The 12,756-nt window shown below is 40.0% G+C and overlaps 1 protein-coding gene and 1 pseudogene across 4 annotated transcripts in view; one reads left to right on the top strand and one right to left on the bottom strand.

Annotated features, from left to right (window-relative positions):
* Positions 1-12,756, top strand: part of RAD54L2 (RAD54 like 2) — a 106,898-nt gene that overhangs the window by 53,032 nt on the left and 41,110 nt on the right. The gene's annotated exons all lie outside the window — the stretch shown is intronic.
* Positions 2,263-2,363, bottom strand: LOC116657346 (annotated as a pseudogene).

The following is a 12,756-nucleotide window of genomic DNA, read 5'->3' as shown; positions in this document are numbered from 1 at the left end:
GTGATATGTTTGCTTTCTTTCTTAATTTGTGCTTTGAGGGAAGAAATTGATTGGTAATATTGTTGAGCAGAGATGAGAGGACAGTTAGAAGTAATAGCATGAATAAAGGTGAAGCAGAAGGGAAAGTATAGCATATGCTAGTGCATGATGAGCTATCTTACTTGGTATAGAATTGAACACATTAGGAGGACAGCCAGAGTGGAGTGATGGCCTCTGGTCAGATCATGAAGGAGTTTAGAATTTGTTTTATAGGCAGCACGGAATTGATAGAGGTTTTTACTGAGGAGCGTTCATTAGGCCTTTTATTTTAGGAATGTTATTCTAGCAGTATACAGCAGAAATGGCCTGTAGATAGGTAAAACCAGTTAGGTCTGTGCTAGAGCTTTATGGGAAGGGTTAATGAGGTTTTGAACTGTTTGAGTCAGTTAATCTGCACAGGAGGAATATATAGTAAGATTTGTTGCAGTGGAATTTATAGAACTTGATAACTTATTGGCTATGTGGGGCAGGTTGAAGATGGAGTATATAAAGCCTGGAAGGATGATGAAAGCTTTTCAAAGGTGGGAGGAACAAGATAGGGAGTGGTTGGGGGAGTTAAAGATATTTTTAGCTTTGCTGCATTAAGTTGGGGCATTATCTTCCCTTGATATTGACCTTTGAGTGTTGACTTATGAGATATTAGTCTGAGAACTGGCTGTGGTAGAACATGGAGGCTTTGACTACTGGGGGACAGCACCATGACTTCATCTTCAAAAAAGTGAGGAAGAAGATAGTACTTTCTGTTTATAACATGTTAGGGAACCTGTGGCATGTTGTGAGATGTTTTAGATTGGTGTTTCATTCCTGTTTTTTTTTTTTCCTCTGTTTTGGAATGGCAGGGAAGGTTGGATGTCAGCCCCTTTGGGGTCTGTCATTGTTAGAGGCAGAGATTCAAAACCTGCTTTCCTATGCAATGGTTTTTCTGGCTCAGTATTTTATTCTAGCTCAGCTTCAGGTTTAATCTCTTGCTGTAGATAAGGTACTTAGAAATATTCAGATGAAGGGAACTCCTAGAATAATCTAGGCTTTACAGAGAAAGTTTGTTCTCAGTTACTGCTTAATGTGTGTTCCAGTAGATGTGAAAGTATGGCATGGCTGATGCATGTGACAGTCTTTTATTTTCATGTTTGCAAAGAGGTTTTCCTGTATCTTGCTGGTTCATTGGCACATTTGTTTTCCTCAGTGTCGCTCAACTCTTTAAGCCTACAATAGATTCTTCCTTTCATGTCCTTGACAACTACAGGTGATAGAGTGTCTAGACCAAGGGATATTTCCAAGGGTCTTTCTGTCTGTAAAAATGGCAAAAATCCTAACTTAATTTACCCAATGTAGTTTCCTGTCCCCTTGCAGCAGGGGGACACATTGGAGAAACTTGGGCCTAAATATTCACCAAAGGTTGGAGGGTGGGGGAGATTCTGAGAACTTAATTTGTTCGCTCAACAAGAACTTCATGTAATTTTTATTAACATTCATCTGGATTAACAAATACAATTCCTGGTTTCACTCCCAAATTCCAGTTGTTTTCCAGGTGTACCATAATCTTAGTTAATAATGAGATTCTCCCTCCCCCTAGTGCTTCTTTTAAGCTAACCTTATTCTTATGGAATATTGGCAAAGAAAAGCCAGATGCCCCACTTCTTTTCCTCCAGTGTTTTTTACTTTGTTACCTGTGCTGATTTCTCTGGTATTTTCCTGGTTCTTCAGCAGGGGTACTGGGGCCACCACCACCCTTTTCTTCTGAGAGCCCTCTGCTCATCCAAGCTATTTGGCACATTTGAACAACCTCTTTTGGCTAAGAGAAGAGTAGGGTTTTTCTAAAGGAATTGTGCTGTAAAACAAACTGAAGCCCCAGACAGAAACTATGTACTTAAAACAAGTTACTGGTTATTCTAAGAATGATTGTTCACCAAAAGGTTTTATTTCCAAATTTGGTTCCTTAGGTTTTGGTAGGGATACTGGGATTTTATGGAGCTTCAGAATAAACATGACAAACTTTGTTAGAGTGTCAGTTTTATTGGAAAATTGGTGGAGTAGTGTCAGGGCTTGGGGGTTCAGTACTTTAACTGGTAAGGATGTAAAAGTTTTTGTTTTTGTAATGGAAATAAAGGCAGAGAAATCAGAATTCACATGAATTTTTAAAATAAAAATTTCTTCAAATAAATTTTATTTATTTATTTATTTATTTTTAAATTTTGATTGCAAAATGTCCCCCTTTTTTAAAGAAAAAATGTGGAATGCTTCCAAATTTGTGTCATCCTTGTGCAGGGACCATGCTAATCTCCGTATCGTTCCAATTTTGGTATATGCGCTGCCAAAGCAAACACTCAAATAAATTTTAGAATAGAGTTTGAATGCTTTGGAGGTGCCCTAAGAGCCCCAAAGAGACATTTTCTGCGGGAATTAAGGATTGCTCAGTGGAAAAGTTTGAGAAGCCCTTGTTTAAGTTGATCAATATTTGGACACAGAAAACTGACTTGATGGGCTCATACGTTCTTTAAAACTTATAGACCTTTTTTTTCATTTTATTCTTGTCTCTTTTACATGGCATATCAGGGTACTAGGATCCTGGAATTGCAGCTAGAGATGGGCATGCTTAGTCTCTTCTGGAACCTGCTTCGTAGCTGTCTTGTTGACAGAAGGCTAGCTTCCTGTATGTGAACTTTGGTTGGGGGGTAGGTAATTAGGTTTGTTTGTTGTTTGTTTGTTTAATGGAGGTACTAGGGATTGAACCCAGGATCTAGTGCATTCTAAGCATGTGCTCTACCCCTTGAGCTATACCCTCCCCCTGCTGTATATCAACTTTGGCCTCAGGCTGACCCCCTTCACCTTGGACCACTGGGTAGGGAAAGCTGGGTCTCTTACTCTCCTCCAGGGAGTTTAATTTTCGCTTTTTCTCTGACTGCCTTCTATTTGTTCCTCTTTGCTTGCAATATAAAGAATCAGGGGTAAAGTGTTCTAGGCAGAGGACCAGGGCAAAGGCCCTGGAGTAGGAACAGCTTTGCTTGTTTAAAAATCAAGAAGGTGGAGGCCAGGGTGGCTGGAGTGTAGAAAGCAAAGGACACAGTGGTCTGGGGTGAGATAGACAGGGGTTTGAGCACGTAAGGCCAGCAATGGTGGTCTGAGATACATCTAGAACTCTGAGTTTATTTGCTTGAGTTCTAACAGCTGCTATTTTGAGTTCTGAACCTATCAGAAAATCGCAGCAGTCTGCAGAAAAAGTCATGCTCTTTGAGCAGTTGAAAGTGGAAGAAGTAAAGAGGAACCTCCAGAGTTTTGGAATAAGATCAGAGTGGGTGGCTTTTGTCTTGTAAAGAATTGCACTGGGAGTAGTTTCAGCAGTCTAATGGGAATCCTAGCCATTGTTTTTTCCCTCCTGTGGAAGCCCCCAGGGCCCTTCAAAAGGCAGCATAGGTTATGGAGGTTATAGTTTTCACCATTTATTATGGCCTTTCTGTCACACTAGACATCCCTATTTTGAGCTTAGATGTCTTCTTCTTCTAAGAACATTTATAAATAAATGTTATGAACCTTGCGATTGCTTAATAATCCTAGATCCTTCTTTAGAGAGTTTGGATAATATTTCAAAATCTATTATAATGCCAAACCAGTTGTTGACTTTGCTATCTAACAGTAACAATCTGATTATATGTGCTTATTAAACAAATTTTGGAAATATAGAACATTATAAAGAATACAAAAATCACCCATAATTCCATCAGCCAGAGATAGTAAGAGTACTGATATTTTGTTTTTCCAGTTATTTTGCTATGCAAATGTATATTTTTTAAAAACTGGGGAATCCCATTGTGTATCTTTTTTTTGCATGTGCCATGTAAGATTTTTCAAAATCAGAACTGTTTTGTAATTCCATGGCATTCCATTCATATTTACTTTTCTAAGTTTTTACTCTTAAGAAATAAAAGTAAATAATCAGTTATAGCCAGAGGTTTGTTGAGGGAGGAGGGATGAGTCAGTAGAGCACAGAGGACTTTTAGGGCAGTGAAACTACTCTGTATGATACTATAGTGGCGGATACATGTTATTATATATTTGTCCAAACCCATAAAATGTACAACACGAAGAGTGAACCCTAATGTAAACTATGGACTTTGGATAATAATGATGTGTTAATGTAGGTTTAGCCATTATAACAAAGGTACCACTGTGGTGGGGAACTTTGATAATGGAGGAGGGCTATGCATATGTAGGGACAGGAAGTATATGGGAAATCTCTGTTTCTTCCTCTCGGTTTTGCTCTGAACCTAAAACTATGGAAATACCACTGCCTCCAGTCTTTAATGCAGTATTTTCAGCTTCCATTTATGATTCTTGCCTGAATCAGTTTTTAATATGGTAGGTGCAAAATGGTGATTTTTCTGATTCTATATTTCTTCTATATTCATTTGCATTTCTTGAGATAAAGATGAGCCTTCTCTCTCCACTTTACTTGGATTCCTTTTTTTAAGAAAGTCAGTGTGATAGAATCCACTCCTATGTTTGTTTTGATGCTCAAGTTGTCCCAGATTTGGCTAGTGGGAGCCCCTTCCAGCTGACTTCTGTTCCTTTGACATGTCCCTTACAATTTGTGGGGGGGGGGGGTTCCTTTTTTTTTTCCTGGCACAAAAATATTTCTAGACATAGCTTGTATTTTCTCTGTTCCAATGCGGGAATTCTTGGTTTCTTTCAGAGGGGAATGGCTATTTAGAAACCAAGATCTGGTGTGTACATGTGCTCATGACTACTGAGGTATCTTTGCTCATGATTACTCAGAAGCCTCTTTTGGTGGTCAGAGCTAGGAAATACATTTATTTTTAAATGATATATTCGTAACAGTCGTTCATAATTTTAATCCTTCTCCCATTCACTATCTGTATCTCCCTTCTCTCACAGTGACAACTGGTTCCCAGCAGCATCAATATATCTACTCATTTGCTCAGTCCTATAGTACATACAAAATAGTTTCAAATAGTTCCACTGCAAGCAATAAATCTAAGTAAAGTTCAAAATTTTTGGGGGGGGTAGTTTTGTTTTTTCCTTTTTGCTATATCCTACTGAGGCTGTATAGTCAGAATTCTATACAGTTCAAAAGTTACTTGGATTTTCTTCTTTTTTTCCAGCTCTATTGAGGTTTAATTGTATGCTGTGTACATGAAACCATCATCAAAATCAAGGTGATGAGCATATCCATCACCTCTGAAAGTTTTCTTATGCCCCTTTGAAATCTCTCCCTCTCCTCCCTACCCTCTAACCCTGTCCCTAGGGAACCACTTATTTGCTTTGTGTCCTTACTAATTAGTTATATTTTCTAGACTTTTGTATAAATGGAGCCATATAGTACATTCATTCTCTTTCTCTTTCTGGGGGATTGGCTTCTTTCACTCAGCATTTTTTTTTTGGCAGGGAAAGGTAATTAGGTTTTATTATTTATTTTTAGAAGAGGTACTGGGGATTGAACCCAGGGCTTCATGCATGCTAAGCATATGCTCTACCACTTGAGCTATACCCTCCTGCCTACTCAGCATAATTATTTTAAGATTCATCCATGTGTGTATATCAATTGTTCATTACTTTTCATTGCCAAGTAGTAGTCCATGGTATGGATATACCCCAATTTGTTTATTCCCTGGCTTCCCTGTTTTTTAATGGGGGGGGGGTGTTCTTTGTTGTTTTTATTACAAATAAAGCCACTGTGAACATTCATGCATAAGCTTTTGTATTGACACATTCTTTCATTTTGCTTGGATAATGGATTTGTCATCTCCATTGGCTGTCCAAGACATTGGGGACAATGGAATTGGATAGAACTAAGAATAGAACCTGGTGATGTTTTGCCAGACACCTCCCTTCAGATGAACCATTAACATTCAGTGAATAAGATTACTTATCTATCTGTGCGTCCAAGTGACTATTCTCCAGCCCACAGACCACCATTTATATGGAAGACTACCATAGTAAACTTTGTCACATGCATTAGTTGAAATCAAGGTATTGTTAGAAAGGTACCTAATAGAGTCTGTTGGGGTCAAAGTTGCTTAAAAATCTATATATCCCATTAAGTATTAGTGCCTAAAAGAGTAGCAGGTCTCAAAGAGCGCATGGGGCATCAGGAGAGCAATACAGTGTAATGAGAATGACAAGGGAAAGGGATGCATTCAATCATTAAATAATATTTATTTATTGAGCAGCTACTCTTTTGCTAGGCGTTGGCGTGGGCATTGGGAATATAGCAGGGAATAAAAATGCCTCTTCTATAAGAGTCTGGAAAAAAAATGCTTCTCCTCATGGGATTTTCATTTTAGTTAGGTAGAGACAGATGATAAATAAGTACATAAACCGTATGTCAGAGGTGTTAAGTGCTATGAAGAAAGGGGAACTAGGTGAAGTATGTATGTGGGGTGATGCTTCTTTATGTGGAGTGGTCAAGAAAGACTCCACTTGATTAGGTGACTTTGTATTGAGCCATGGAGGAAATGAGGGAGCTAGCTTGGTGACTGTCTAGGGAAAGAGCATTCCAGGCAGGTAGGATAGCAAGAGAAAAAATCCAAAGGTAGGAGCTTTTCTTTTGGTGTGTGGAGGGAACAGCAAGGAGCCAGGGTAGCTGAAGCAGAGTATACCAGGATGAGGGTGGTAGAGGAAAGACCTTGGGGTCAGACGATGGGAGACCTTACTCTGTGAGGTGGGAGCCATTGCAGGGTTTGAACAGATCACCCTGGCTGATACACAGGGAACAGGCTGTGAGAGAGATAAGGGCAAAAGCAAGGAGGCTAATTAGGAGGATATTGCAAAATTCCAGGCAGGAGGGATGGTGGCTTGGTGGAGGTGGTAGAATTAGTTGGATTCTGAATATGTTTTGAAGATAGAGCCAGTAGGATTTATTGATGAAATGGATATAGATTGTGTCAGAGATAGATTGTGTAAGAGGGTAGATAAGGATGAGTTCCAATGTTTTAATTGAACAATGTGAAGATGCCATTTTCTGAGCTTGGGAGAAGCACAGATTGGGGGCAGACAGGAGTTCAGTTTGGGAGACATGTTATGTTTGATGTGTCTTATGCCTCCAAGTTGAGATGTCCAGAGGGCAGTTAGACTATTGAGTTGAAGTTCAGAGAACTCTACATTGGAGATTTTTTAAAAGTGGAATATATCTGTGTATGAATGGTACTTATATCACAGGACAGGATGAGATTTGATTATTCCAGGAATAAGAGAAGTTAAAGAGAAGTGATCTGAGCGACTAAGCACTGGATAAGCAGAGGTGAGGAGGGAATGATGATGATCTAGGAAAGAACACTTGGAAGAAATGGCCACTGAAGAGTAGGAGACTCAAGAGAAAAGTGCTGTGGAAGCCGGCTAGAAAAAAATCATTTCAAAGAGGAAGTGATCAACTGTGTTAGTTAAAGTCTATCAGTAGTCATTGTAGTATGAGGACTAAGAATTGACCATTGGAGTTAGCAATGTGGGGGCCCTTGGGGCCCTTGGGGCCCTTTGTGCCCTTGATGTTCAGTTTCAGTGTAGTGATAGAGGCTCAAACAAGAATAGGTAGAGAACAGGTTTTGTCCTTTTAAATTTTTGCCAGTGAGATTGATCAGGTAGGGAGGGAGAAATTGATGATGCAGGAGAGATTAGGGGCAGTCCATACTGGCTAAAGCCAAGCTGTAACTGTGGCCTGGGAACCTCAGTACTCACCTCAGTACTTCAACATATAATAGAGAGAGGAACACCCCTCAAGACAAGGCAACTGTCTTCATCGAAACTTTTGTAATCTTGGGCAAGTTGTTGCTGAGCCTTTAGGTTCTCTTTCACAAAATGAAAAGTCTACAACCTGAACTCTGGGTCTATTGTTCTCTTGTTCTGGATGAAGACAGGGAAGATGCACATGTTTTTAGGAACAAAAAGGAATCACCAAAACAGAGAAAAGGACTATGAATCAACTTAGAGGAACAGTTAGCCCATGTGACTGAATGCACTAAGACAAAACAAGACAGTGTTAATAGCACTCTGTTACATTTCAGCATTTTGTTCTCAACATAGATGATCAGCAGGATTCTATAAATTATGGATTCGAGCCAGTTCTTTTTATACTGTATTTCTATCCTCCTTCTCTTCTTCCCCAGAAACTTGTATCTCTTTTTCCTAAGACAACTTGAGTATCTGTCATTGGACTGATTTTTCAGAATAGTCTATGTTAGAGTTTATGGTGACCTCCTGGTTAGAAATAAAGTAGTACTGATTTTGATACTTACTCCTGTCCTTTTCTGTGTGCCAGGCTTAGAGACACAAGGGGGCACAGAGTTTGGGTGTACAGAAGATTGTTTTATAAACCTCCATCAGAAAAGTATGTCAGACATTGACCCAGTTGTTCAGAGTGACTTTGTGGGACCTTTAACATTCCTTCCCAACAATCCAGGGGATAAGAGCATCTGATTTTGGGTTTAATTTGCATTTCCCTGATTACTTCAGATGTTGAGCTCTTTTTCATAAGCTTATGATCGCTTTCATTTTTGCAAAGTGCCTGAACATGTGTTTTTGACCATTTTTCTTTCTTCCACAACATTCTTTTTGATTTATAGGAATTCTTTGTATCTGGATATGGACCTTTTGGATAAACATGCACATACATGTGTCTTTCTCATCTATGTTGCTTGATTTACCTCTTAATTGTGTATTTTTTGAAGTTTTATGCTCTTTTCTAAAATTGTATTTTTGGTGAATAGATGTTTTAATTTTAATGAGATTGAATTGATCATTTTTTCCTTTTATGTTTAGTGCTTTTTGTCCTTTGTTTAAGAAATATTTGTCTACCCCCAAGGTCATGAAGATACTCTCCTGTTATCTTCTAGAAGCTTTAATGTTTTACCTTCATGTTTAGGTCTAGAATCTATCCAGAATTGATTATTGTGTGGTGTGAGGGAGGGGTCAAGTTTCATCCCTCCACATCCCCAATATGATTATCTAACTGATCTAGTGTTCTGCGTTACATTTTTGTTTTACCCTGTGTTGTAAACCAAGGCACAGTACATATGAGGCTTTGTCTCTGAACTCTATTTTCTTCCCTCATAACTTTCAGGGAGATGAGATTAGGTTATGTAGTGTAGTGGCTAAGAGCATGACCTCTGGAGCCAGATCAACCACCAGGGTTCAAATCTTGTCTTTACTACTTATCACTCTGTGAGACAAGTTTTCTCATCTGTAAAATGGGAATATTTATAGCATCATCTACTGAATAGGGATGTTTTTGAGGACTGAATGAGTAATATTTGTAACATGAATAAACCTGGCTAAAGGAGGATATAACAGGCATTACTGGTGGGCTGGGCCACAGTGCTTCTGGAAGCAGAGCTAGTGACTGGAGCAGTTTTGGATGGACTTGGGCATGACCAAGGATGGAGTGGGATCCATATCTAGCAGGGCTCACCACAGACCTGTGCTGGGACTGTAGCTGTTCCCCAGTTGCTGTGCCCTGACTTCAGAGTTACCCAGCAATCCTCCTGAGGGGAAGGTCTTTTAAGTATTTTCTGAATCATCCTTTGAAATCTTCAAGTTGTTTTTGGTCCAGTTCAGAATACAGAAGCAGGATGTGCCAGGTTTGAATGAAGTTCCCTAAACAGCATACCAGGGGAGGCAGCAACAGCTAGCTATTAACTTTCTGCAGCTATACTGACAGACAGTGCAGCTTAGCAGTTGGGCACATGCTGAAATAAAAAGGAAGAAACCTAGAGAAGGCTTTCTAGAGGCTAACTTTTAAGCAAAGACCCAAAAGAGACTATGGGTTAGAATTAAGTCATTAGACTAACACAACTGTTAGATCAAGAGATGGGGAAAGAGGGACACGGCATCAACCAATGCCCAGAAGAGACCCTGAGAGCACTGTGCTTTTGAGTCCAGGGAGCAGAGAGTGTGTGGGTGCAGGTTGGAGGGAGGTACTTGGTGATCAGAGAGCAGGGGGACACTAGCAGTCAGAAAAGGCCTTAAGCATTTTAGGTTTTATCCTAAGGGCAGAAGAGACCGTTTTGAAGTATCCTAGAAGATCCTGTGAGTGGAGACTGACATCATCAGATTCAGAAAGTTCACTCTTTCTGCAGCGGGGATTGGAGGGGGCGCAATCAAGGAGGCGGGGAGACCCTTTGGAGGCCCACAGAATTTGTGATTGAACATGAGGAGAAGGGAGAAGGCAAGGATGAGGTTTTTCCCTTGACAGTGACCATATATAGTAGAGGTCCATAGAGTTGCTGCACTGTGGGGTGTAAGATCCCGAGAGAGCCACTGCTGAATGCCCTTCCATCACAGAGACTTTGTACTTGTGTACCAGCCACTCTTCTAACCAGGAAGCAAAGCTGCAGTGTGCTGCCAGATAGATGCTTATTTTCTTTACATTTTCTGTGGCCCTAAGGAAAAGATTTGTTGCTTTATTTCTAATATGGTCAGTCCAAAAGGGCTTTACCTGTCTTTGTCTGACCAGACTTTACTCTCCAGCCTTTTGATTCATGTTAACATTTAAGATTTCAATTAATGAAGACAGTTCAGGAGATCTCTGATGTCCAATAGTTTATTATTTTGCCAAGGCATGACTTTAACTGATGCTCTCTGGGGTACGGGAACTGATAATTGAGCCCTGCCCTTTACAGTGTCTGCTCCTCAACCTACCCTGTTCTCTGCTCTCAAATCAAAAATTCTTATCATCATTAAGAATCTGAAGAGATCATTTAAATGTTTCAGTTATATGTGAATGCATTTTGTGGAGGAAATTTTGTGCTATAGTTGTATTCTCTGATTTTGGGATTTTGTAAAGGTATCTTACCTCTCCCGCCTCCTGTGCTTTCCCAGCGTGATGTCTGCTGCAAAGTCTATACTCTCCTTGTGAAACCCCAGTCTTTGTTCACAGCCCTTTCTCAACTACTGAATCCTTCTGAGAATTGTGTGTGTTTTGTGGTTTGTAGCCTCAGTGTTCAAAGTGTTCATCAGTAGAATGGGAAAATAAACTGAGTTTCATTGATTTCCGCCCCCACATACACACGCAGGTTAATGGCATACTTTTGTTTGTTCATAGGACCAGTTTTACTCTCTTAAGTTAACACATACAACAGTAACAAATTTCAGAGGTTTATCACCTTGGTGTGTGTACCCAAGTCCTCCCTCAAATAAAAACAGCAGAATGAGCTGTTGGTGTTACTCTTTGTCCATTCCCTCTTAAAAGGGACAGCACCCGTACCCTCCTAGTTTCCTCTTGCTTGTTATGGACACCCTTACATGGGGCCCTAGTGGAGTTTGTATGTTATAGAAAGATTTGAATGTTATTCTGTGTTTCTGCCACCACTTAAAATGAATTTCTAGGTGGGAGAGTGTGGGGCTTTACCTGCCTGAGCTCCTGAGGGAAGGGCCACAAGTTCCTTGAGCTGCAAGCAGGCTTGTTCTCTTCATTCCTCTTTGAAATTTCCACTTTGTGGCTGCAGAGATCCTGTTAACTCTCAGCTCGCAGGTTCATCAGAGATGCCAGGAGATTGCCTTCTAGCCTCCTTGAGAGAGACCGCCAGTTGGAGCCCTCAAGAAGAGCAAGAAGCCCAGCATGGATTGACATGGCCCTCGGACCAGCTCCAGTCCTGACACCTCTCTCAGGTTATATAACATCCAGCAGCTGCAGCATCTGATACCACTTTATTCCCTGTAGTGTTGAATGGCAGGTAGAGAAGCACTGGCCCTTTAGTTGTTCTGAAGTTTCCAGGAATAATTTACTTGAGTTTCTAATTCTATTTTTATTTCTCGCATATTTGGATCACTCATACTTTGGGAAACAAGCAAAAAACATTTCACTGCCTCTGTCTCTGTCTTCGCATTCATATCCCTAGCCTTTTTTTTTTTTTTTTTTGCCTTTTTTTTTAAATGAAGATACAATTGATTTACAATATTATGTTAATTTCAGGTATACAGAGTAGTGATTCAAAAATTTTATAGATTATACTCCATTTATAGTTACTATAAAATATTGACTATATTCCCTGTGCTATACAATATATCCTTGTAGCTTATTTTTGTTTTTTTATCTCAAAAAAATTTTTTTTGCTTTTGTTTTTCGGGTTTTTTAAAGTTTATTTATTTTATACGTGGTGGTTTGTACTTCTTAATCCCCTACTCCTATCTTGCCCCCCTCCCCTACCCCCACTAGTTTGTTCTCTGTATCTCTGAGTCTTTCTTTTTTGTTATATTCACTAGTTTATTTTTTAGATTCCACCTATTAGTGATAACATACACTGTTTGTCTTCCTCTGTCTGACTTATTAAACTAAACATGATACCCTCCACGTCCATCCATATTGTTGTAAATGGCAAAATTTCATTTTTATGCCTAGCCCATTTCTGTTTTAAAAAAAAATCTTTGCTAGAGAATTGAGAGTCCCTTAGAGAACTCTTAAGGAAAGAATAGTCAGCCTATTGTCACTTGAGGCTTTTGGCAGAGTCTGGAAGGAAGGGCTCTCCCCCAGGAAGCTTCCTGCAGGTTGCCAGGTGCCATGGTCACCAGGTGCCTTGGGTGGTGTGTTGCTCTCAATGAGCAGCAGCCATTTCCAGATAGGAGTTAGCTCTTTCTCTGCTTCCTGTTTCCTGGGCAGCAGCAGCGTTTCTCTTTGTAAGGTGTGGTGATGGCTGGGTGTGGGGATGCTTCTGGAATCCTGGGGGATGGACCGAGTCAGGGAAATCAAGCTGAAGAGATGATTTAGCTTTCGTG

Source organism: Camelus ferus, chromosome 17 (genome assembly GCF_009834535.1).
Source record: "Camelus ferus isolate YT-003-E chromosome 17, BCGSAC_Cfer_1.0, whole genome shotgun sequence".
NCBI classification, from domain to species: domain Eukaryota; kingdom Metazoa; phylum Chordata; class Mammalia; order Artiodactyla; family Camelidae; genus Camelus; species Camelus ferus.
Note: the sequence above shows the minus strand (reverse complement) of the source record. Positions and strands in the feature narration are given on the sequence as shown.